This window comes from Xyrauchen texanus, chromosome 26, assembly GCF_025860055.1.
Source record: "Xyrauchen texanus isolate HMW12.3.18 chromosome 26, RBS_HiC_50CHRs, whole genome shotgun sequence".
Taxonomy (NCBI): domain Eukaryota; kingdom Metazoa; phylum Chordata; class Actinopteri; order Cypriniformes; family Catostomidae; genus Xyrauchen; species Xyrauchen texanus.
Window position 1 is genome coordinate 39,519,685 of NC_068301.1, and position 23,745 is coordinate 39,543,429.

At 42.5% G+C, this 23,745-nt stretch overlaps 1 protein-coding gene across 2 annotated transcripts in view; it reads right to left on the reverse strand.

Moving 5' to 3' along the window:
• LOC127620012 (thyroid hormone receptor beta-like) overlaps window positions 1-23,745 on the reverse strand; it is a 250,895-nt gene that overhangs the window by 103,658 nt on the left and 123,492 nt on the right. For both annotated transcript variants that reach the window (XM_052093073.1, XM_052093072.1), the window contains exon 2: window positions 7,460-7,526. The gene's annotated coding sequence lies outside the window, so the exon portion shown is untranslated. The remainder of the gene's footprint in view (window positions 1-7,459; window positions 7,527-23,745) is intronic.

Sequence of the window (23,745 nt, forward strand, 5' to 3'; positions counted from 1 at the left end):
TGGTAATTTCTTACTCAAAACCGGTCGCTTTAGAAGACATGGATTAAACTTCTGGAGTTGTATAGATTACCTTTATGCTGCCTTTATGTTCTTTTTTTTAGAGCATGAAAGCTTTGTCCTCATTCACTTGCATTCAAAGGACAAACAGACATGAAATCTCCATTAAAATATCTTTGTGTTCTGCGAAAGAAATAAAGTCATAGAGTTTGAGACAAAATTAGGGTGAGTAAAAGAAGAGAGAATTATCATTTTAGGGTGAACTATTCCTTAAGCAAAGGTCTACAATTGCTCTCCGTTTCATCTCTGAAAGAATCATAAATATATCTCGTTTTCTTTCTTAAGGGTCACCTTCAATAGAAATGAGAGCTTTGTTTAACAGGTGTAACTGAACAGCTAAGCCTCATGGGATGCACTGAGCTATTAGTTAATTTATTTAGAGGATAAATTATTTTATTAAATGCTGGCACACTGACATGACAACAGCGCTCTGAGCGGAGAGCAGATGGTGTTTTCATTATAAGAATCAGTCTGATAAAAGAATAAATCGCCTGACTCTGTGCTCTCTGCTCTTATCATATTACAGTACATGTTTTCTAATGTCACTGGGGACAAATGCAGCCGACACGAGTCAAGAGAGTCAAAGCTCAATATGAAAAATAAACCCAGTCTGGGGAATATATTAAACAATGCGGTCGCTGCATGCATTTCCATGTGACAGCTGCCATGGAATCCATATCCAAAACATTCCCTGTCTAAGGTCAGTTAGGATCACTACTTTATTTTTAAAATGTGAAATATCAGAATAACAGTCTATTTCTTTCATCACATTTCCAGTGGGTCAGAAGTTTACATGCACTTTGTTAGTATTTGGTAGCATTGCTTTTAAATTGTTTAACTTTGGTCAAATGTTTTGGGTATCCTTCCACAAGCTTCTCACAATAAGTTGCTGGAATTTTGGCCCATTCATCCAGACAGAACTGGTGAAACTGAGTCAGGTTTGTAGACCTCCTTGCTTGCACATGCTTTTTTAGCTCTGCCCACACATTTTCTATGGTCGGGGCTTTTTGATGGCCACTATAATACCTTGACTTTGTTGTCCTGACTGAGCTTGAACTTCCTGGCTGATGTCTTGAGATGTTGCTTCAATATATCCACATAATCTTCCTTCCTCATGATGCCATCTATTTTGTGAAGTATGCTGCAGGCATATGAACTCCAACAACATGATGCTGCCACCCCCATGCTTCACGGTTGAGATGGTGTTCTTCGGCTTGCAAGCCTCACCCTTTTCCTCCAAACATAATGATGGTGATTATGGCCAAACAGTTACATTTTTGTTTCATCAGACCAGAGAACATTTCTCCAAAAAGTAAGATCTTTGTCCCCATGTGCACTTGCAAACTATAGTCTGGCTTTTTTATGGCAGTTTTGGAGCAGTGGCTTCTTCCTTGCTGAGCACCCTTTCAATTTATGTCGATATAGGTCTCGTTTTTACTGTGGATATAGATACTTGTCTACCTGTTTCCTCCAGCACCTTCACAGGGTCCTTTTCTGTTGTTCTGGGATTGATTTGCACTTTTCACACCAAACTATGTTCATCTCTAGCAGACAGAATGTGTCTCCTTCCTGAGTAGTGTGATGGCTGCGTGGTCCCATGATGTCTATACTTGCATACTATTGTTTGTACAGATGAGTGTGGCACCTTCAAGCATTCGGAAATTGCTCCCAAGGATGTTTATTCTGAGTTCTTGGCTGATTTCTTTTGATTTTCCCATGATGTCAAGCAAAGAGGCACTGAATTTGAAGGTAGGCCTTAAAATACACTCACTGGTACATCTCCAATTCATTACACCTCCAATCAGAAGCTAATTGTCTTGAAAAGGCTTGACATCATTTTCTGGAATTTTCCAAGCTGCTTAAAGGCACAGTTAACTTCGTGTATGTAAACTTCTGACCAACTGGAATTGTGATATAGTCAATTAAAATTAAAACAATCTGTCTGTAAACAAGTGTTGGAAAAATTACTTGTGTCATGCACAAAGTAGATGTTCTAAATTACCTTTCAAAACTATTGTTTGCTAATATTAATTCTGTGAAGTGGTTAAAAAAATTGGGTAAATGTATGTAAACTTCTGACTTCAACTGTGTGTGTGTGTGTGTATATCTCTCTCTCTCTCTCTCTCTCTCTCTCTCTCTCTCTCTCTCTCTCTCTCTCTCTCTCTCTATATATATATATATATATATATACTGGTGGTCCAAAAGTTTGGAGTAATGTACTGATTTTGATCTTATGGAAAGAAATTGGTACTTTTATTCACAAAAGTGGCATTCACCTGATCAAAATGTATAGTCAGGACATTAATAATGTGAAAATTAATATTACAATTTGAAAAAAAAAGCTCAAAATTTCTTAAACGACTTCAAATAGTTCTCATCCAAAAATCCTCCAAATGACAGCTTTGCAGATTCTTGACATTCTAGCTGTCAGTTTGTCCAGATACTCAGGTGACATTTCACCCCACACTTCCTGTAGCACTTGCCACAGACATGGCTGTCTTGTCGGGCACTTCTCACGCACCTTACAGTCTAGCTGATCCCAGAAAAGCGCAATGGGATTAAGATCCATAACACTCTTTTCCAATTTTCTGTTATTTAATGTCTGTTTCTTTGCCCACTATAACCTTTTTGTTTTTCTGTTTCAAAAGTGCCGTTTCATTTACAATTCTTCCCAAAAGTCTTCTCTTTACTGTTGTACATGAAACTGGTGTTGAGCGGGTAGAATTCAAAGAAGCTGTCAGCTGAGGACATGTGAGGTGTCTATTTCTCAAACTAGAGACTCTGATGTACTTATCCTCTTGTTTACTTGTACATCTGGTCTTCCACATCTCTTTCTGTCCTTGTTAGAGCCAGTTGTTCTTTGTCTTTTAAGACTGTAGTGTACACCTTTGAATGAAATCTTCAGTTTTTAGTCAATTTCAAGCATTGTATAGCCTTCATTCATCAAAACAATGATTGACTGTTTAGTTTCTAGAGAAAGCTGTTTCTTTTTTTGCCATTTTTGACCTAATATTGACCTTAAGACCTCAAAAACAAACACAAAGGAAATGTTAAGCTTAATTTAATAAACCAAATAGCTTTCAACTGTGTTTGATATAATGACAAGTGATTTTCTAGTACCAAATTAGCAATTTAGCATGATTACTCAAGGATAAGGTGTTGGAGTGATGGCTGCTGGAAATGGGGCCCAAATCTAGTTTTGATAAAAATGACTTTTTTCAAATAGTGATGGTGCTGTTTTCTACATCAGTAATGTCCTGACTATACATTGTACATAAAAAAATTATATTCAGGTAATTAAAATGCATTACATTATTGCAGTAGAGGACTTATGCATTAATAAGACAATACAAAAAGTGGCTTTAGAATCCGATTGTTTATTGTATTGTTTATTTGTATATTATTGATCGTAAGCCTATCATTGGCCTACAGTTCACAGCAATCCATTCTGGAATTGCATTTTTCAATCAGTCAGAGATTTATTATGAGGGCTTGTCAAAGAACCCATCAATGTACACCTCCATAAGATGGATTTTGGAGTGTCTCATTTTATTGTGTCGCATCATAAACGCACTATATGTAGGTCGCTCTGTCATGTTAAATGTAGTTAAAAAATTTTTAGCTACTTTTATCCCAAAGTTTGGATTTGTGCTCCTTCAAGTTGTGTTTTGAATGCAAGAACGCATCCTAATGTTGTGCTATCTGCTGAAGTGTTTGTATACAGATGAAGTTGCACTTACTGCTCCCTGGAGAAAACATGTGGTCCGATTTTAGACTTTTGCACATGAGACCGTTTCAGTTGTGGCTCAAAGCCAGGGGATTTCATCCAAAGGCCAGTCCCCTAAGGCTGATAAGCGTTACGCGCCACGCGCTATGTACCCTTTCTATGTGGTTCAGACCCCGGTTCCTCACTTTGGGTCCCACTCTAGGTGCATCTTGCCATCACAAGCTGCTAACGACAGATGCCTCCCTGGCAGGCTGGGAGCTGTCTTAAGTGGTCGTCCAGCTCAAGGGGAATGGAAGGGTCGACAGCTCGATTGGCACATCAACTGTCTTGAGTTGATGGCTGTATTTCTGGCCCTGAAGTACTTCCTCCAGTATCTGAGAGGCTGCCATGTCTTGGTGTGGGTGAACAACACAGATCTAGTCTCTTACATAAACCATCAAGGAGGACTACGGTCACACAAGCTGAACAGACTGGCACGACAGATTCTCCTTTGGGCCCAGGGCAAGCTCCTGTCAATCAGAGTAGTTTATATACCTGGATGCCTGATTGTTAAAGCAGATTTACTGTCCAGACAGAAAATACCGGCAGGGGAGTGGAAACTCCACCTAGAGGTAGTGGAACAAATCTGTGATTTGAGATTTTACAGAGCAGAAGTGGACCTCTTCGCCTCCCAACAAACAGCGGAATATCCCCTCTACATCTCTCTGAGTCACCCAGCCCCCCTGGGTCTGGATGCGATGGCACATACATGGCCCAGAATGCACCTGTATGCATTTCCTCCGGTTTCTCTGCTCCCGGGAGTCTTGGCCAGAGTTCGCCAGCAAGGGTCCTGCCTCTTACTATTGCGCTGAGTTGGCCGAACAGGGTATGGTTCTCGGAGATAATGTCTCTCCTCGACGGCTCGCCTTTTGCGATTCCAGACAGGAGGGACCTTCTGTCTCAGGCGCAGGGGACAATATTTCATCCGAGTTGTGGAACCTTCATGTTTGGCCCCTGAAGGGACTTACCAATAGTCCTTGAGGGTCTGGTTGAGACTCTTCTGACTCTCTAGTTGGTTTTTCATATGGCAATTACTTCTTTAAAAAGAATTGGGGATTTGCAGGTTCTGTCTGTCTTACCATCCTGCTTAGATTTTGCCCCAGGAATGGCTAAAGCAATATTGCACCCTCATCCTGACTACCTGCCTAAGGTTCCTTTCTCGGCCGTACATCCGGTCACTCTTGAATCCTTCTGTTCCCTGCCGTTTACAACGCCGGATCAGGAAAGACTTCACAGACTGTGTCCAGTCCGTGCCCTTCAGGCTTACATACGTGCCGTAAGTCAGGGCAACTATTCGTTTGTCAATGGGGCCGTAACAAGGGGGCGGCCTAGGCGCGGCCTAGGAAGATTCAACATCCTTGCGCCTCTAAGGAACCTGATGATCAGGTCATGCTTCCCGAGAGACTTAGCATCCACCGCATTGTGGTGCACCGCTATAGGTGAAGGGGGACAGCCACCCCTCCAACCTCTCCTGCAGGAAGGAAAGCACCGACCTGACTGCGTATCTCTGGTGGTCTTCACCTCGGGAAGAAAACCAATTTGCGAACAAACGCCACTTCAGTGCATACAGGCGCCTCATAGAGGGAGCCCTGGCCTGAGTAATCGTACCTACCACAGCCAATGGTAGGCCACTTAGGTCTTCCGCGTCCAGTCCAGGGGCCAGACATGGAGATTCCAGAGGTCTGGTCGTGGGTGCCAGATGGTGTCCCATCCCTGAGAGAGGAGGTCCTCCCTCAGGGGAACTTGCCAGGGAGGGACTGTCATGAGGAGCATGAGCTCCAAGAGCCAAGTCTGGGTTGGCCAGTAGGGCGCAACCTGGACGACCTGCTCCTCGTCCCGGGAAACACATACTTGCACAGCCCCCAGGGCCAACAAATGTCTCAGCATTTATGTTGGGTCAACATTGATTAAAGGCCTGTAATAAGAGGCATAAGCAAAATTTTGTTTGGGATTGGGCTGGGTACATTTTAAGTGTAATCAATAAAATTAAAGCCAATGCATGCAGTGGCCAAATAGCTGTCAAGGTTTATGGATATGTTAAATAAATTGTAACCAGTAAAATGAAAGTCAGTGTATGCCGTGACCCAACGGATGTCAAGATTTAAGGGTAGTTTAAGCTTAAGGGCAGCCGATTCAGTGTGAGATAAATGATCAGTAAGGGTGACCATTTTATCTAGAACGTGAGATATGCAAATGTACTCAGGTGTGAAAAAGTCTCCTGAAAAACAACTTTGGGGGATTATTTACCATGGCAAAAAATGGCCATAACTCGGAAGGCATCGTCAGTTATCATACATCCAAAATGGAATGTAATCTGATGTACATAGGCCTGTGGAATTTGAGACTCCGGGCCAGTAGATTTCTGAATACATCTAAAATTCAGCGGTTTATAAAGGAGTCTAATGATCCGGATACAGCTCTTTTCATACAGTGTGAGGTATTAATGATTGGTTCATGACACTTTAAAATGTCCCTGGATACTTAACTAGTCAAATGTGGTACCATTTAAAAGCTTAGAATCTGAACTTTTCACGGAACTCCATAACTTTTGCATTTATGTTACATAACATAATAAGACCTGAAAACCTTGAATTATTATTATAGTCACAATGAGTAATATGATCACTATGAAGGCAATAAATACAAACGTCTCATGTCTAAATACATCTATCTCTCTCTCTCTCTAAATATATATATACATATATCCTTGTCTGTCTTCGCTGACAAATAGCGGTTTATCAGTCACTGACAATAAGTGCGCTAATAAAACATAACATCAACAATAGCAACTAAGTCAACTCTGCCTTACTTTTATCTCTAAAATGTCCATAGTAGTAGTAAAACATGCTCTTAGTAGTTTTGTTAATAAGTTTTAAGCAAAAACTCCAAGCTAAGAACACTTTGGATAACTCCTAGTGGTAAGACAAAAATATTTGTGAATACAGACTATAAATATAAGATCAACAAGATATATTAAAGGAATAGTTCGCTCAAAAATGAAAATGTACTCACCCTCAGGCTATCCAAGATATATCTGAGTTACTTTCTTCATCAAAACAGAATTTAAGATTTTTAGGATTTCATTTTAGGACTCCTCATTTAAACAATGCAAGTGAATGTACTCCATTGTTTGATGGTCCAAAATGCATATTTAGGGTGCGTCAAAATAATCCACATGACTCATTACACATGAACTCAAACGATTGAGTATTTTTAGAAACAAAACAATACTTATATACATTTAGCTACAAATGTTCGCTTCCATACATCTCTGTGACATGCACTCATGAGAGGGATCACGTAAGCTCGTTGGTCAGGTCACGTGGAGGCAGGAAGTGCGTCATTGTTTAAATAGTTTTTATTTGTTAATTTATATAAAGCAAACAGAGCCTAAATCACAGGCTTTCGAAAACCGAATAAAAAAAAATTGTTCACCATAAGATTGTAAAAGTAAATAATATTATTTACGAATTATTGAATTCTTTTTTTTTTTTACGTCACAATAAGTCGCTGTATTTGTGTATGGTGAGCTTTTAGATTTGCATGCACAAGAACCTACTGAATTGGCTTTATATGTATATGCAACAACAATGCTCAGTTAAAGAATGTAAGGAGACAGATAAACAGCATTCTTACCAGACAGATGTGGCAGTGATCACTCCTGCCAGGGCTGAGGTGTACAGATCGATCCCAACATGAAAATCTGAAAGAAAAGTTGAGCATACAGTCATGATGCTATCTATCCACACATACAAACAAAGCATTAATAATCAGAAATGTCCAGCAATCTAACCAGAAAATCATTTGATATAATGCAGCAAAATACTGAAATTGAAATACAAACATATCATATTAGCCGGATAGCTTGCTAACAACTACAAAGCCTCGTTAGCGGTATCCATGAAAGCAGGGCTATATAGCCGCTAGCAAGCTAATACTTCCTAATAGGCTGATTTAAGGTCTGTGATTTAGTTAGATAGTTGTGTGTATAACTTTGCCGAACTGCTTGCGTTTTTAGTGAGATGTACCTGAACTGATCGTCTAGATGTAGAACACAAGCTAAACGTAGAAAATTACTCAAAAGTTTATCATTGACCTCTAATTTGTTTTCTGATATCGATATCGTTTTATCGCTCAGCCCTAGAACCAACCAATGGCTCATTTCTTGACACACTGCAGTTTTAAGACATTCTTAAAATCACTGCCAAAATCTATGGTAATATATAGTAATACAATATAGTAATTCATTAAGAATTCAATAAAGAGTAATATATAACGGTTTTGTTATACAATCCTGCTTTTATGGTTAGCAGTAATGGTGAGCCCTGCCTGTGTTTGTATTGCAGGATGTGTTCATCATGACAGGGCGCAGTGTTTCAGGAAACCAGCTTCCCACAGCCCTGTCTCCCCTGAGGAGCATTAACATCTGCTTGACCTCTGCTAATCACCGTATGAAACAATCCACAACATCTCCTTCAACAGTCTTTCCAAAACACCTAAGCACAAGTCGTGCCCAAGGAAGTTTATAATACCTTAAGAGAGCTATACGTGAGCATTTACATTCATCTCAATGGCGGTTGCTATGCTGGCACATGCAGCCCTGGAAGTACACAACCTGCATGCTGCCATCTTTGCTAATGGGAACCCAGTTCTGTACACAACAGAGCGTAATAGTCTGGTTCCAGATAATGTTTTAGAGATAACTTCTAAACCTTTAATGAAATACCTAACTTGAGCTTGTTTGGTAAATCCTTCTGTTGAAATCATCAGTCCATGTTATTTCAAAATGTTTTGTTTTTTTGAAATTGTGTTTAATTTTGGAATTCCTGGTGAAGAACTACACTACTCACTACTTCTGAAAGGGAAAAATCTACCAATCAGAGAATTGCGAATAAAGTGCACCCAAAGAGCTCTGCGGCGACCGCCCACTCTCATGACATACTGCGAATAACACAATCGAGTTCATCTTCATACACTCTTAAACTTACATGTATGCAAATATCTCAATATATTGCAATAAAATCTAAATATTGTTTATATACTTATAATCAACAACTTTGAATCAATAGTTTTTTATTTTACCATAATTTTTATTTAGATTACATAATTTGCAATGCTGCATGATATTGTAGTTCATTAAATCATTAAAGACATTATGAACACAGTCTTTTTGTCTGATTTTCAAATATTTTTTTTGCTTCAAATCAAAGTTTGTAATGTTGTGATTTACCTCGCCAAAGAAAACTGGATTTTTTTTATCTGTCTGTCTGGAAACAAAGCTGAGGTCATTCTGTGTCAACACAACCAGAGGTCCCCAGCTCAACATTATGATACAAAAAAAAAAAAAAATTCTAGTGAAAGAAATACATAAATGAAGATGAAAGACAAAATATTAAATGTCATGGATGAATATTTACATAATAATCCACTATTTTGTAGAGGGGGTTAAAAATTGCTATTTTCACCTATGATTTTGAAGCAAAACCTCAGATCAAAAAAATAACCATAGAAAGGTGTCAGCATCATTATTATTTTATTTTTACACAGAGATTGGTAGGCCAGTTAATAAATTCAGTTGACTTTAGCAATCCTTCTTGTATTATATGCCAACAATAACAGTTCAAAAATGGGAAAAAGCATTTTACCATAAGTTGGCATGCCTGTAACTCAAATATTCAAGATTTGTTCCTATCCTTTAGATTCTGATTCAGAATCTATATGGTTCAGTGCCAGAGATATGGGGATCTCAATGTGTTAATTGTTGAATTTTACCCATTTTCAATGGTCGAAAACCAAATGTGGGTTACTTTGTATAAAGCTGATACTTATTGAATTTAAAGAGGAATGTCTGAAGAACAAAGAATGCTGAAACTAGAAATGTTCCTTTATTTACTCAACGACTATTTCAGTGTGTTATTGGCACTCAGACATTGTTAAAAATTGGTAAGTTAGATGCAAATGTTTTGATAGAGGGAAACAAGATACAGTTCTAATTTCAACATTACTTGTACTACAGACATTCCTCTTTAAAAACAAAAAGTATCAGCTGTACGCAAAGTGACCCACATTTGGTTTTTGACCTCTGAAAATGTGTAGTTTAACCATTTACTCATGGAGCCACACTGAGATCCCCATATCTCTGAGATCGAACCATATAGGTCCTTAAAATGTAGATTCCAAAATAAAAGTTTGTTCTGAGCCAGAATCTAAAAGGATATTAATATATCTTTAATTCTTCTTGAGTTACAGGCATGCTAACTTTGGTAAAGAACACAAAAAGTGCTTTTTCCCATTTGTGAACTGTCACCATCTGCATATAACACAAGAAGGATTGCTAAAGTCAACTGAATTTATTAACTGGCCTACCAATCTCTGTGTAAAAATAAAATAATAATGATGCTGACACCTTTCTATGGTTATTTTTTGATCTGTGGTTGAGTTGACATGGAATGACAGTTTGAGTTTATACAAAAAGCGCTTTTGAGGCAGGGGCGTGTCTAGGGGGAGGCTGGGGGAGGCAGTGCCTCCCCTAGGATAAGCTCTGCCTCCCCTGAGAATTTGAGAAATAATCTGTCCATCTGTTGTTTTGAGTGTAGCCCCGAATGTATTTTGAATAGTTGACTAACAAATATGAAACCGGACAAAAGCCTATGTAAACCCCCGAAATCATAAGTTGCCTTATTTCATTGTGCTTTGGCTTTGCACATACTGCATACAGCCTGTAAAAATAGACATAGGCATAATCTAGCCTACAGAATAAGTTCCTTTGCTGTCGGTAGCCTATGGGCGACTCCGTTTCTTCCTCTCTGTTGAATATGCAGCAGGTAGAGGAGGAGCTTGCACAGTCGTTGACATCAACTAACCTTACTTAGTGGCGAGTTAACGGCAATTAGCAGGAAAGACAGCAAAAATTAAGCAAATGAGGCTTTGGGGATTTTTCCGAAAGAAGTCAGTGGGTAAGAATTCACATTTGTTTTTGTCCTTAAAGTCTTAAGATCATCATCTAGCTGGCTTTCACCCACAGTAGACTAAACCTCAAGAGTTGTAGCCTCTAACCTCCATGTTTAGATTGATGCAGCTTGGTAGCTCCGAGTTAACGCAGTCGCCTCTCATGCCGGAGACCGTGGTTCGAGCCCCGTTCGGAGTGTACTTTTCTTGTTTATCAGATGTTGTTTTCGCTAAGGGTAACCAATAAGCATTAGCATAAAATGTATGTGTGACTTGTTTTGTGATATTAATTTGTAGGAAATATACACTTTGATTTGATTAAATGGTTTTGTAGAGTGTAGCAAAGATGAGCTACAGACTGAGGAGCAGCAGCAGCAGCTGTGCCAGAATCAGGCATGGAAACTGGTAACAATTAATCAGTCACTTTACTTTAGAGAAAGTTAAAAGTGAAACATTGTTGATCCCAATGATCCTGATGAAAGGATTTTGACAGATGAATTATTCTCATAGAGATGATGAGAATTATATACAGTTCGATGCCATAGTGTGTCAATGAACTTATACTAAAGTCATTCATGTATTGCTTTAACTTAGGATCTTATACATCATTTTGACTATTTATGTCAAAAAATATAAATGATTTATATTCAATATTTTTTTTACCTCACTTTACTCACTATAATATAACTCTTTTGTGATGACTTTATGTTAATGTACATAAAATTCAAGAATCATGATAGATCTTAGGGCAATCCCACTGATCTGTTCTTCCCAATACATTTTCTTCAATGGTATTGATCTACAATTTGACATCTGTAGCACTTGATGAATTAGTTGTTTGAAGCTGATTTGCAATAAGTTATGTGCTGTATCTGTTCTTTTGCATCACAGATGATTCAGGGAGGAGAGAGGATTTTGAGGATAGTACTAGAGTGGAAGATTTAGGAACTAAACAGGCCCAGCCAGAGTCAAAGAATACCATCTCACCAGCTTTGGACTACAGGAAAGTGGTTGCTAGTGTGAAAATAAAATTGTCTGGGCTAAGCCCCGGATGTCCTTCAATGCTGGAAACGCCTCTGCATCTGATGATAAATTACAATTTAAAAGTGGATTGTTTTGTGTATATTTTGCCATCGCTAGCAGATGAGTGAGGTCTGACACAACAAAAATCCAGTTTAAGCCCTATAGTCTAATAGGGGCCCTGTGCCTATCTCTGGGTTCCTGGCTTAGAAAAAGATATGCACTAAAACAGATTGTGTGTAGTATAGCTTAATTTTGCGCCGATTTTTTCAATTGTTTATGTTGCCCCCCCCAAACAAGCCAAATGCCCCCCCCAAACATGATATCCTGGTAACCCCTCTGTTTTGAGGATGAAATAATCACTTTGTGAACTAGATTTCCACAAGCAGTACTGTATATTTCACTGGACGGGCAGCAATTTTAATCACATTTTCAGTTTTTCTACTTATTTCAGTACACCACTGACTGCAGGGTATCCTATTTAAAATACTTTCTGCCATGTCAGTCTATTCTTGTGTTATATTTTAACATTACCATGGTATTATTTTATCATTCTTTTTCACATAACCTGCTCCTAAATAGCAGATAAAAACAGAACTAACGTTTCTGTGGTTCGATATGTCAGTCAAATGGTCAATTCCTGTCTAAGCGGTCAGTTCACAAAAAGCTGCAATGTGCACCAGACCTTTTGTTTAGTCAATGGCTTGGCTTTATGAGAATACAATTTGATAAATGTTATAAAGACAAGCATTTATTTTTCTTCAAATAGCATTTACTATATATATATATATATATATATATATATATATATATATATTATATATATATTAGCCTATTTTTAAGATTTGTGCATTTCAATTGCATAAAATTCCATCAAATTGAAATCATGTAATCTTTCAATAAAATTACATTAATAAAACTTAATTAATTGAATACACTTAATTTATAGTCATTTTATTTAGTTAAAAATTATGCAATTCAATTGAATGAAATTTTGTTATGAAATTGAAATGCGTAAATAAAAAAAGGCTCAAAATATTTTTGAATGTTAATGAATCACACACAATAAGACCAGGAAAATTTGTTAAGAGAATAAATATATTCTATATATAAAGTTCATCATGACTGACTGCAAGACTGCCAAGTTCATGATGGTAAAATTAGTACCTTCAAGATTGATTTAATGCACCTCATTAAATGTCTCTAACATTAGATAATGAAACAAATGAGAAAGAAACAATATATAAATATATAATGAATGAAAACTCTGAAAAATCTGTTGTGATCAGTCAGTTCATCTAAGAAAAAGATTTAAAAGATTGACAAAATTAGCAGAAAAAAAATCAGGATGCTAAAGAGAGAGAGAATGATGAAATGAAAGCGTTTAATTTTTCAATGTGTTCACCCTAAAGACTGCTAATCACTTGTGTAATAGCTTGACTAATGGGACATGTACAACTATGTTTGTGAACTGAGAAAAAGAGAGAGAGGCAGAGGCAGGGGCGGTTCTAGACCATTTTGACTGGGGGGGCCAGGGTGGGGCCGAATGTGATTGTAGGGGGACAACTGTACAGCAGGGCCAAAAGTATTGTCAGTGACATAAATTTTGTGTTCCGCAAAGTTTCTGCTTCAGTTGTTTCACATTGTTTCTAGATTATTTGCAGAGTGATCAGATGCATTTTAAATAATTGCAAAAAGCTTCATTGGCCAAAATAAATAAAAAATAACTTTTTCACAAAAACCCAAATTTCACAGTTTTTTGGCTCTGGCACAAAATGACCAGCTAACATAATTTCACTAATCATATCAGCAGCACCTGGGAAAGTGTGAACAAGTACTAGTCAGGTGAAATCACTCTTTCATTCTGATTGGATTACAAGAGCAGACTGTTTGCTATAAAAGGAGGGAAGAAGAGCTTCCAATCATTGTGTTCTTGTTAGCAATGGTTATTTCTAAAGTAAGACGTGCAGCCATCATCACTTTGCATCAAAATTGCCTCACAGGCAAGGAAATTACTGCAGCAGAAAGAACCATTTACCGGATCATCAAGAACTTCAAGGAGAGAGGTTCAACTGCAGCGAAGAAGGTGTCAGGACGTCCAGTAAGTGTCCAGCAAGTGCCAGGTCTCCTTCTGGAATCGTGTCACCACCAGTGCAGAGCTTGCTCAATATTGGCAGCAGGTTGGTGTGAGTGCATCTGCACGCACAGTGAGGCGAAGACTTTTGGACAATGGCCTGGTGTCAAGAAGGGCAGCAAAGAAGCCACTTCTCTCCAAGAAAAACATCAAGGATAGACTGAAATTCTGCAGGAAGTACAAGGATTGAACAGCAGAAGACTGGTGCAAAGATATTTTCTCTGATGAAGCCCCCTTTGAAAATCGATAGTCCTGAGAAGAAAAGGTGAACGCTACCATGTGTCATGTGTCGTGCCAACAGTGAAGCATCCTGAGACCATCCATGTGTGGGGTTGCTTTTCACACAGGAAGTGGGCTCTCTCACAATTCTGCCCAAAAACACTGCCATGAATAATGAATGGTATAAAATGTCCTGCGAGAGCAACTTCTCCCAATGATCCAGGAGCTGTGTATTTTTCAGCATGATGGAGCAACATGTCACAAGGCAAGAGTGATAATGAAGTGGCTCGGAGATCATTACATTGAAATTTTGGATCTGTGGCCAGGCAACTTCCCGGATCTTAATCCCATTGAGAACCTGTGGTCAATCCTCAAAAGACGAGTGGCAAGCAGAAGCCCACAAATTGTGATCAACTCCGAGCACTAATAAGGCAAGAATGGTCAGGATCAGTCAGGATTTGGTCCAGAAGCTGATATCCAGCATGCCAGAGCGAATTGCAGAGGTTATGAATAACAAGGGTCAACACTGTAAATATTGACTCTTTGAATATTTAATGTGTTTGCCAATAAAATCCTTTCAAACTAATGAAATGCTTATCACTGTTTTCCAGTACACCATAGAAACATGTGAAGAAATAATCTACAAATACTGAAGCAGCAAACTTTGCAAACACAACATTTTTGTCACTGCCAATACTTTTAGCCATGGCTGTACTATACCTTAAATGTCCCCTGTACACAAAACATCATTTGCAGTTTTAATATTAGCAGACATGCAATATTTTTGCAAGACAACCAAAGATTTGCCAAATATGAGTAAAATAAATGTACATTTTAATTTTAAAATATATAAACAAACAGGCTCATGAATAATGTTTCAATAAGTCAATACACCCAAACATTCTGCTTTTACCCACAAACTTTAAGCCGTGTTGTCAAGCTGTTCTTTAGAATGACTAATGCAGTAAAAGTCTCGGGTAAAATGAATGATAGGCTACATCAAGATTTAAGCAGTAGGATATAATCAGCATGTACAGGTCTTGTAAATGGTCATCATGTATGTCAATTACTGTGAGTTTAAAAAACTTGCATGCTTCATAATTATAAATGAGCAATAAGTATATTTTTTTATTCATTATGTTTGTCAGTGTCTGCACATTCTTTATTGAGCGCGCTCAGTGTGTGCCTCATATAAGAGAATGCTGTTGTGCCTCTCTTTTGTGATTGGTGCATTGTGTGTAAAGTATTTGATTGATTCAGAAAGAGTGTTTGTTATCTTCCCTGTAAACTATTTAGTTAATATTGTTGCAGGTGTGTTGTGGCCCCCTTTAACGCTAGCTGCTGTTTCTTTCCATCTGTTCCTGCGTGCTGTTTCATCAGAGTCGCTTCATTGTTTTGCCAGAATGGTTGCACTCATTTGTCTTGTTTCTGCATTTTACAGTGCAAAACATTAAATAAAAGACAGTACAAAAAAATCCTTATTCAAAATAACATAAGTGTGTTCTATATGTTGTCGGAGAAATGAAAACCCAACAGATGTAGGCTATACATGCAAAACATATTTTATAATGAATACTTGCTAAATAAGAGTGATCTGTAATGAGTTGGGCTCAGGTGCATTCAATAAGGCAGAAAATCTGATCCAGATCGAGTTTCGGGATCATAACGTGGGGAAATTGCACTATAAAATAAATTTTACTTACATTTACACCATCATGTATAATCTACATAAAATAGACATTTGTTTTCTCTAATGCCGACCATTTTATGACGATAACATAAGCACAATTAGGTTGAAGAATATATGACTATATCATACAGGCATAAAACATCGAATGGTCAATGCTTGTTGAAGCTGGAGAATTCTGCCTGAAAATGCTCCGATGAGGTTTCATTAACAAGTGCTTGTAAGGGACTGTCTGAAAATTCCACCCGCAGCATTAAACGCCTGAGGTGTCCAAGTATTCATTCATTCATTCATTCATTCATTCATTCATTCAATTCAATTAGAAGTTGCAATGTAGCTGCATTGAACTCTTGGACACCAGTAACGTTTTAGCACAGTGTGTGGTCTTTTCAGATGATCTCTTATGAACCATACGTGAATATTTAATCAATATTGAACTTAAATGAAACTTTACTCCTCTAAATATTATTATGCAGTCATAATGCATTGATGTTTAAATATAATTAGTTTGGTCTATGTTTTATGATGTGGGGTCACTGAACTCTTAGTGGGATGGAAAATGAAATACTACTCATTCTATACTGCCACTCCAATTTAGGGGCCACTGGGTGGGCCAGGCCTATTGACATGGTGGCACTGATTAAGACAGAGCTGCATTTTCTAACAGAATGCACAAAATACACAGCCATCCGGGAACATTTTCACCACAAAATGAATCATATTCACCGCACATTTGACCGTTTAACAAACAATAAAAAAAACGTCCCTTCTTAGGTGAATACATGGACTGCCGTGTGATAGCAGCACAGTGTCTGTCTGTAGGACAGTCTGCATCTCTAACACACTTTAACTTGTCTCTTTCTATTTTTTAGTCATATTTTGTTTTTGTTTTTTTTGGTTTTTTTTAGCAAAATGCAGATTATAATCAGTTATTTTTTATATTAATGTCACTGTAAAGGGATTAATGGAAAGGAGGAGATGAGAATCGGCTTGATAATATAAAGAATATTTTAATTATAAACTGAACCAAAAAAGACAAACACACACACACACACAGGTGTTGGACAGCTGTCCATATATCTCTCTCTCTGTCGCACTGCCGTCTTCGGTCGGCCTTTATCCGTCTCGAGGGTTAATTAGCCCACCGCCCTGCCACAGTCATGAAATTGCATCTATAATGATATGAGCTGTCATTGTTTGAAATAATATGTATGATTTACAAGTTTTAACATTTGGGTTTTTTCAGCTGTATCAAACACGAATGAAACTATGATACCCAAATTCTTTCACAATCACACGCACATAGCAACGGGAGAGTGAAAGATGAGCTCGCACCCATAATTGCACTGATTTGCACACAACGGGGGAAAACACAGAAGAAAATACCGATGAGGCAGAGGTACGGGAGATGTTGATGATGTTTTCATTTAATTACCCCGATGACATTCTCTACTCTTGTGCGCTCTCAATTTCATTGACTTTTGTCACTGCCGGTCACTCGTTTGTCAGGACAGTACGCACACCTGATGATAAACATTTTATCTTCTACTCGCAGAGCAAACAGATAGAACAGCACATACGGGACGCTTGATACATTTCTGAAGCAACAACTGTGCTATTTAAAGCACTTTACTATCACCTGTGCAGGTGAGGAGAAGCAGATATATCTCTCATCCTGGACCAGCAACTTCCATTTGTGCTTAAAAATGAATTGCAAGGCATAGTTTAATTCTAAATAATAATTCAATGCTATGAAATGATTTACAATGCTTAAAAAAATCTGAATAATAATATAATCAGTTAAATAAATGTGTTTTGATGGAGAACCAATATTATTTTTTTTACTTTTAAGAGATTTTTTTTTTTAAGGTCCTAAAGAAACTGAAAAACTGAGATATTCTTAAACTATAGGAGCCTTTATTTAATCTTGTGGATGTTCCATTTTTGTTCACAGCTAATACTGAATGTAAAAGGCCAGTTTATATAATGTGACTCGTTCTGAGTTTTCAAACAGCTGATAAATAAAAAGCTGAAAGGGAAAAATAGAGTAAAAATAAATTTTGAAGAAACCGAAAAAAGATATTGAAGGACAAGATGCATCGTGATGGGTTTTAAAATCGAATCATTACCCTTTGAATCGTAATTGAATCGTGAGGCCAGTGAAGATTCACACCTCTATTTTCTACATCACTACTATTGACTAAAAGTAATTGGATTGCAGTAACTAATTACTTTGTAATCTGATTAAACCCAAAACTGCTAATTATAACATTCTTTCATTCTTTCCAGATAACCAAATATCATGTTATTATGTAATTAAAGTTGCAAGATAATTTGCATCTTGTACATATCTTCAACATTCTACTAATAAATAAAAGACACATATATAAGGGTCATTGTACGAAAACGTGCCATTTTGTGTCCCTCAGAAAAAAAAGCTCTGTAAATCTTAATAAACCATAAAACAAATAAAATATTTTATAATTTAGTTTCCATAATATGTCTCATAATATAAGAATAAATTAATTTCTGTATCTTTTGTTTTTAAAGGATTTTAATCAAATTTTTTGTGCAAAGCATCTTGCAGAAATGTTGAAAATGGCCTGTCCCTCAGTATGATATTTCTACTTCTACTTGCTATCGAGGCCAAAAAAGTCAAACTATCATAAAAAAACATATACTTGTATAAAGCCTTAAGTGTCAGTTCATTAGTCATGAACGTTTGGTTACGTATGTAACCTCCGTTCCCCGAGGGAGGGAACGGCACGTTGTGTCGGAGAAGCGACACTAGGAGTCTCTCTTGAGCGCCGATATTCACCTCTGACCTATTGAAAAGGGCCAATGAGAGTTGGCAGTCAGTATTTGCATACCCGCCCCATAAACGGGTATTTAAGCGGGGCAAATACGGAAGTTTAGTCAGGATTTTTCTGAGGAGCCGGAAATGGTCCGGCCACAAAAGTGGCTCGGTTCAGCGACATGGCGGAGGAAAGACACAACGTGTCGTTCCCTCCCTCGGGGAACGGAGGTTACATACGTAACCAAACGTTCCCCTTCTGTCGCTCTCTCCATGTTGTGTCGGAGAAGCGACACTAGGGGTCCCATTCCAGTCTTGCCATGCGCTGAACCGTGTACGTGAACCGCCGATACAGAGGCGGGCAGGGATTTCATCCAGTGCCGCGCATCGTCTATACCTGGCTGCACGTACCCTTCCCCAATGCCCCATAAGAACATCGGAATCCTTCTAGTTACCCTGGGAGGGGAACAAGGCGATGTTTGCCAACATGGGAACGGGCCAGCCTGGCTGGGCCTCTTTTCTCTCTATGTTTCTGGCATAGAGCAATCACAGCCGGGGCCCTTACACGCATATAGGGAAGGGGGTCTTACCCAGACCCTGCGGAGACCACACCTGCCCTTTTTCTTGGGGAGGAAAAGTGGTAGACACGTCACACGGCCGTCTTAGGGCTCGTGTGGAAAGTATGGTGCGGTGGTAGATCCAGCCTCGAAAGGGGGGGAGTTGCTACAGCACGGCGACCGGGTCAGCTGTAACTGCCTAAGGGAGACACGGGGGTCCGCTCGTAAGGGGACAGAACCGTGGAATTACACACAGGGGGAGTCCGCGCAGGAGGCCTTACATGTGAAGCACCTATACCAGTACAGGGTAGCCATCAGGGTACCCGCTGTGGCCTGGGTCAGCGAGTTCCTCCGCTGAACCGCGGACCTGGAGGGCTGGGGAGGAATCGACCAGGGTCCCGACTCGGAGTGGGGCGCCCTGGGAAGAAGGTGCACTACTTTACCTTGACGTCAGGAAAAGGGCGCTGGACGCAAGCGATCCACCCGGCCGGTCGGTCTACCTGTTACCGAGTTCTACGGGCTTGGACCTGACAAAACACGAGACGCAACCGACTCAACGTGGAGGTTGTAAAACCTCGCGAAGGTGTTGGGTGTTGCCCAACCCGCGGCTCTACAGATGTCTGCTAGGGAGGTGCCCTTGGCCAGTGCCCACGAGGACGCAACACCCCTTGTTGAGTGAGCTCGGACCCGCAAGGGTAGGGGCATGGCCTGGGTGTGATAAGCCAGTGTGATGGCGTCGACAACCCAGTGGGTGAGCCTCTGTTTGGAGACGGCATTCCCTTTCTGCCGTCCCCCAAAGCAGACAAAGAGCTGCTCAGAGCGTCTGGTGCTCTGTGTGTGGTCCAGGTAAATGCGCAGGGCGCGCACTGGACATAGCAACGAAAGGGCTGGGTCTGCCTCCTCCCGGGGCAGCGCTTGCAGGTTCACTACCTGATCTCGGAAGGGTGTGGTAGGAACCTTGGGCACATAGCCTGGTTGCGGTCTTAGGATCACAGATGTATCCGCCAGACCGAACTCCAGGCAAGTGTCGCTGACAGAGAACGCTTGCAGGTCCCAGACCCTCTTGATAGAGGCGAGCGCGATCAGCAGGGCCGGTTTAAGAGAGAGGGCCCTGAGTCCAATTGATTCAAGTGGCTCGAAGGGAGGTCTCTGGAGTCCTGCCAAGACTACCGAGAGATCCCAGGAGGGAACTAGGCCTGGCCGGGAGGGATTCAACCTCCGGGCGCCTCTCAGGAACCTGAGGATCAAGTCGTGCTTACCCAAAGACTTGCCGTCTACAGGATAGTGGTGGGCGGCAATGGCGGCAACATACACCTTGAGGGTGGACGGGGACAGCCTCCTGTCCAGCCTCTCCTGTAGGAACAGGAGCACTGACTTGATCGCGCATCTCTGCGAACAAGCGCCACTTTAGGGCGTAAAGGTGCCTGGTAGAGGGGGCTCTGGCTTGGTTGACTGTATTCACAACGGTCGCCGGTAAGCCGGCTAGATCTTCCGCATCCCGTCCAGGGACCAGACGTGGAGGTTCCAGAGGTCTGGGCGCGGGTGCCAGAGCGTGCCCCGTCCCTGAGAGAGGAGGTCCTTTCTCAGGGGAATTCGCCAGGGAGGAGCTGTCGCGAGAAACCTGAGTTCCGAGAACCAAGTCCGAGTGGGCCAGTAGGGGGCCACTAACATGACTTGCTCCTCGTCCTCCCTGACCTTGCACAGCACCGGTGCAAGAGGGCTCACTGGGGGAAATGCGTACTTGCGCAGCCCCGAGGGCCAGCTGTGTGCCAGCGCGTCTGTCCCGAGCGACTTGAGTCGCTGCTGGCTCCATGGGAGGAGACGGCGGGCGAGTTGTGACATGTGGCGGGAGCGTACGGCACCTTGGCGATTTATGTACGCCACCACCGTGGTGCTGTCCGATCTCACGAGGACATGTTTGTCCTGAACTAACGGGAGGAACCTCCTGAGAGCAAGAAGGACAATTGATGTCAACGCAGCGGGGCCCCTTTCCAATGGCCCGCTGCTGCGTGCCCGCTGCACACGGCACCCCACCCGGACCGGGAGGCGTCGGTTGTGACCAGAACGCGTCGGGACACCTGCTGCAGGGGCACTCCTGCCCGTAAAAAGCAGAGGTCTGTCCAGGGTCGGAGTGTTTTGAGGCAGGCGGGGGTGATCCTTACCCGATGCGTGCCGTGGTGCCATGCTTGTCTCGGGACTCGAGTCTGGAGCCAGTGCTGGAGTGGTCTCATATGCATCAACCCCAGCGCCGCGACCGCCGCGGAGGACGCCATATGCCCCAGGAGCCTCTGGAAAAGTTTTAGAGGGACCACTGTGCCTGGCTTGAAGGAAGCGAGGCAGTCCAGCACCGACTGAGCACGCTCGCTCGTGAGACGTGCTGTCATTGAGACTGAGTCTAACTCCAACCCGAGAAAAGAGATGCTCTGAACCGGAGTGAGCTTGCTCTTTTCCCAGTTGACCTGAAGCCCCAAACGGCTGAGGTGCCGGAGCACCTGGTCTCTGTGTGTGCATAGTAACTCTCGAGAGTGTGCTAGGATGAGCCAGTCATCGAGGTAGTTGAGAATGCGGATGCCGGCTACTCGTAGCGGGGCAAGGGCCGCCTCTGCGACCTTCGTGAAGACGCGAGGGGACAGAGACAGGCCGAGGGGGAGGACTTTGTACTGAAACGCCTGGCCGTCGAACGCGAACCGTAAGAAGGGTCGGTGTCGTGGCAGAATTGAGACGTGAAGTACGCGTCCTTCAGGTCTACCGCTGCGAACCAATCTAGATGCTGAACACCAGCCAGAATATTTCTCTGCGTGAGCATTTTGAACGGGAGTTTTAACAAGGCCCGATTGAAAACTCGCAGGTCCAGGATTGGTCGTAAGCCGCAGCCTTTCTTGGGTACAATGAAGTAAGGGCTGTAGAAACCCTTCCTCATTTCGGTTGGAGAGACGGGCTCCACCGTGCCCTTGGCTAAGAGGGTCACGATTTCCGTGCGCAGGGAACTGGCATGCTCGCCGTGTACTGCGGAAAAGCGGACGCCCCTGAAGGGGGGCGGCAGCCGGGCAAACTGAATTGCGTAACCGAGTCGAATGGTCTGGTGCAGCCAGCGTGATGCGTTGGGAAGCGAAAGCCACGCTTCCCATCTCTGCGCTAGGGGCACCAAAGGGACGAGTATTTTGGACGTACCCGGCGGTGTACCGGGACTGTCGTAATCTGAAAGCAGATTGCCGTGAGAACGGCATTTGCGGGCCAGGTGACCCAGAGGGAAAGGATATCGCTTTTTTATTGAGAATGTGGGTACCACAGCCCCCGTCAGGGGGTGTGGCAAATGAAAAAACAAAGGATTCTCCTCCCGGCCCTCCACCAGGGGACGGAGCGGTCTTACCACCTCCAGAGCTAACGTCTTCGGCTCTGGGTCGGCTGTCTCAGGAACGCTTGGGAGCCTTCCGGGTCCTAGAGGGGGTTCGTGAGACAGGGGGCGTGCGCCACCTGCGGGGTGCTCGACGCTGGGGCTGAGAGCTGGGCCCGGGTTGAGGCGGAGCAGGAGCTGGTTTCTTCGCCGCAAGGGGACGTCCTCGGCGAGCAGACGGGGCAGGGCCCGTAGTGGCAGGTGTGCGGTGGGGCATGATGTGAGAGATGGCCTCCGTCTGCTTCTTCACCGCGGAGAACTGTTGGGCGAAGTCCTAGACGGTGTTGCCGAAAAGGCCAATCTGAAAGACAGGTGCATCCAGGAAGCGGTTCTTGTCGGCCTCACGCATCTCGACCAGATTGAGCCAAAGATGGCGTTCCTGGACCACTAGGGTGGCCATCGCCTGTCCAAGTGCCTGCGCTGTGGCCTTCGTCGCTCTCAGGGCCGGTCGGTCACTGAGCGCAGTTCCTGCAGCACATCAGGATCAGGTCCACCCCCGTGCATGTTTCTGAGTGCTTTGGCCTGGTGGACTTGCAGGAGGGCCATCGCATGCAGGGCGGAGGCAGCGCGTCCAGCCGCACTGTAGGCCTTCGCGTTGAGCGAGGATGTTGTCCTACAGGGCTTGGATGGGAGTACGGGGCGGCCACGCCAGGAGGTAGGGCTACCGGGGCATAGATGGTACGCAACTGCCCTATCGACCTGGGGAATCGCCCCATATCCGTGGCGCTCTCCGCCGTCGAGGGTGGTGAGAGTGGAGCTGGTGGCACCTAGACGGGCGGAGAGCGGGGCTCTCCACGTAGACGCCAGCTCGTCATGCACCTCCGGAAAAACGGGACCGGGGGATGTGAGGCCGCGAACGGCACGCTGCCCCCAGGAACCAGTCATCCAACCGTGAAGGCTGTGGGGAGGATGGAGGGTTCCAATCCAACCCCACGCTCACGGCGGCCCGGAAAGCATGTCAGACATCTGAGCTGCCGGCCTCAGCCTGGGCCTGCTGGCCCGAAGGCGGCAGTCCAGGGGAGTCCTCGGCATCAGACATCACACTCTCTGATGCAGCGGCGAGCTCATCTGCTTCGGGCTCGGGAGGATAGACAGCCAGGCCGTGAGGCGAGCCGCTATTGCCGCGAGCATGGACGGGGACCAGCGAGCGTGTCGGGGAACGGGAGGTT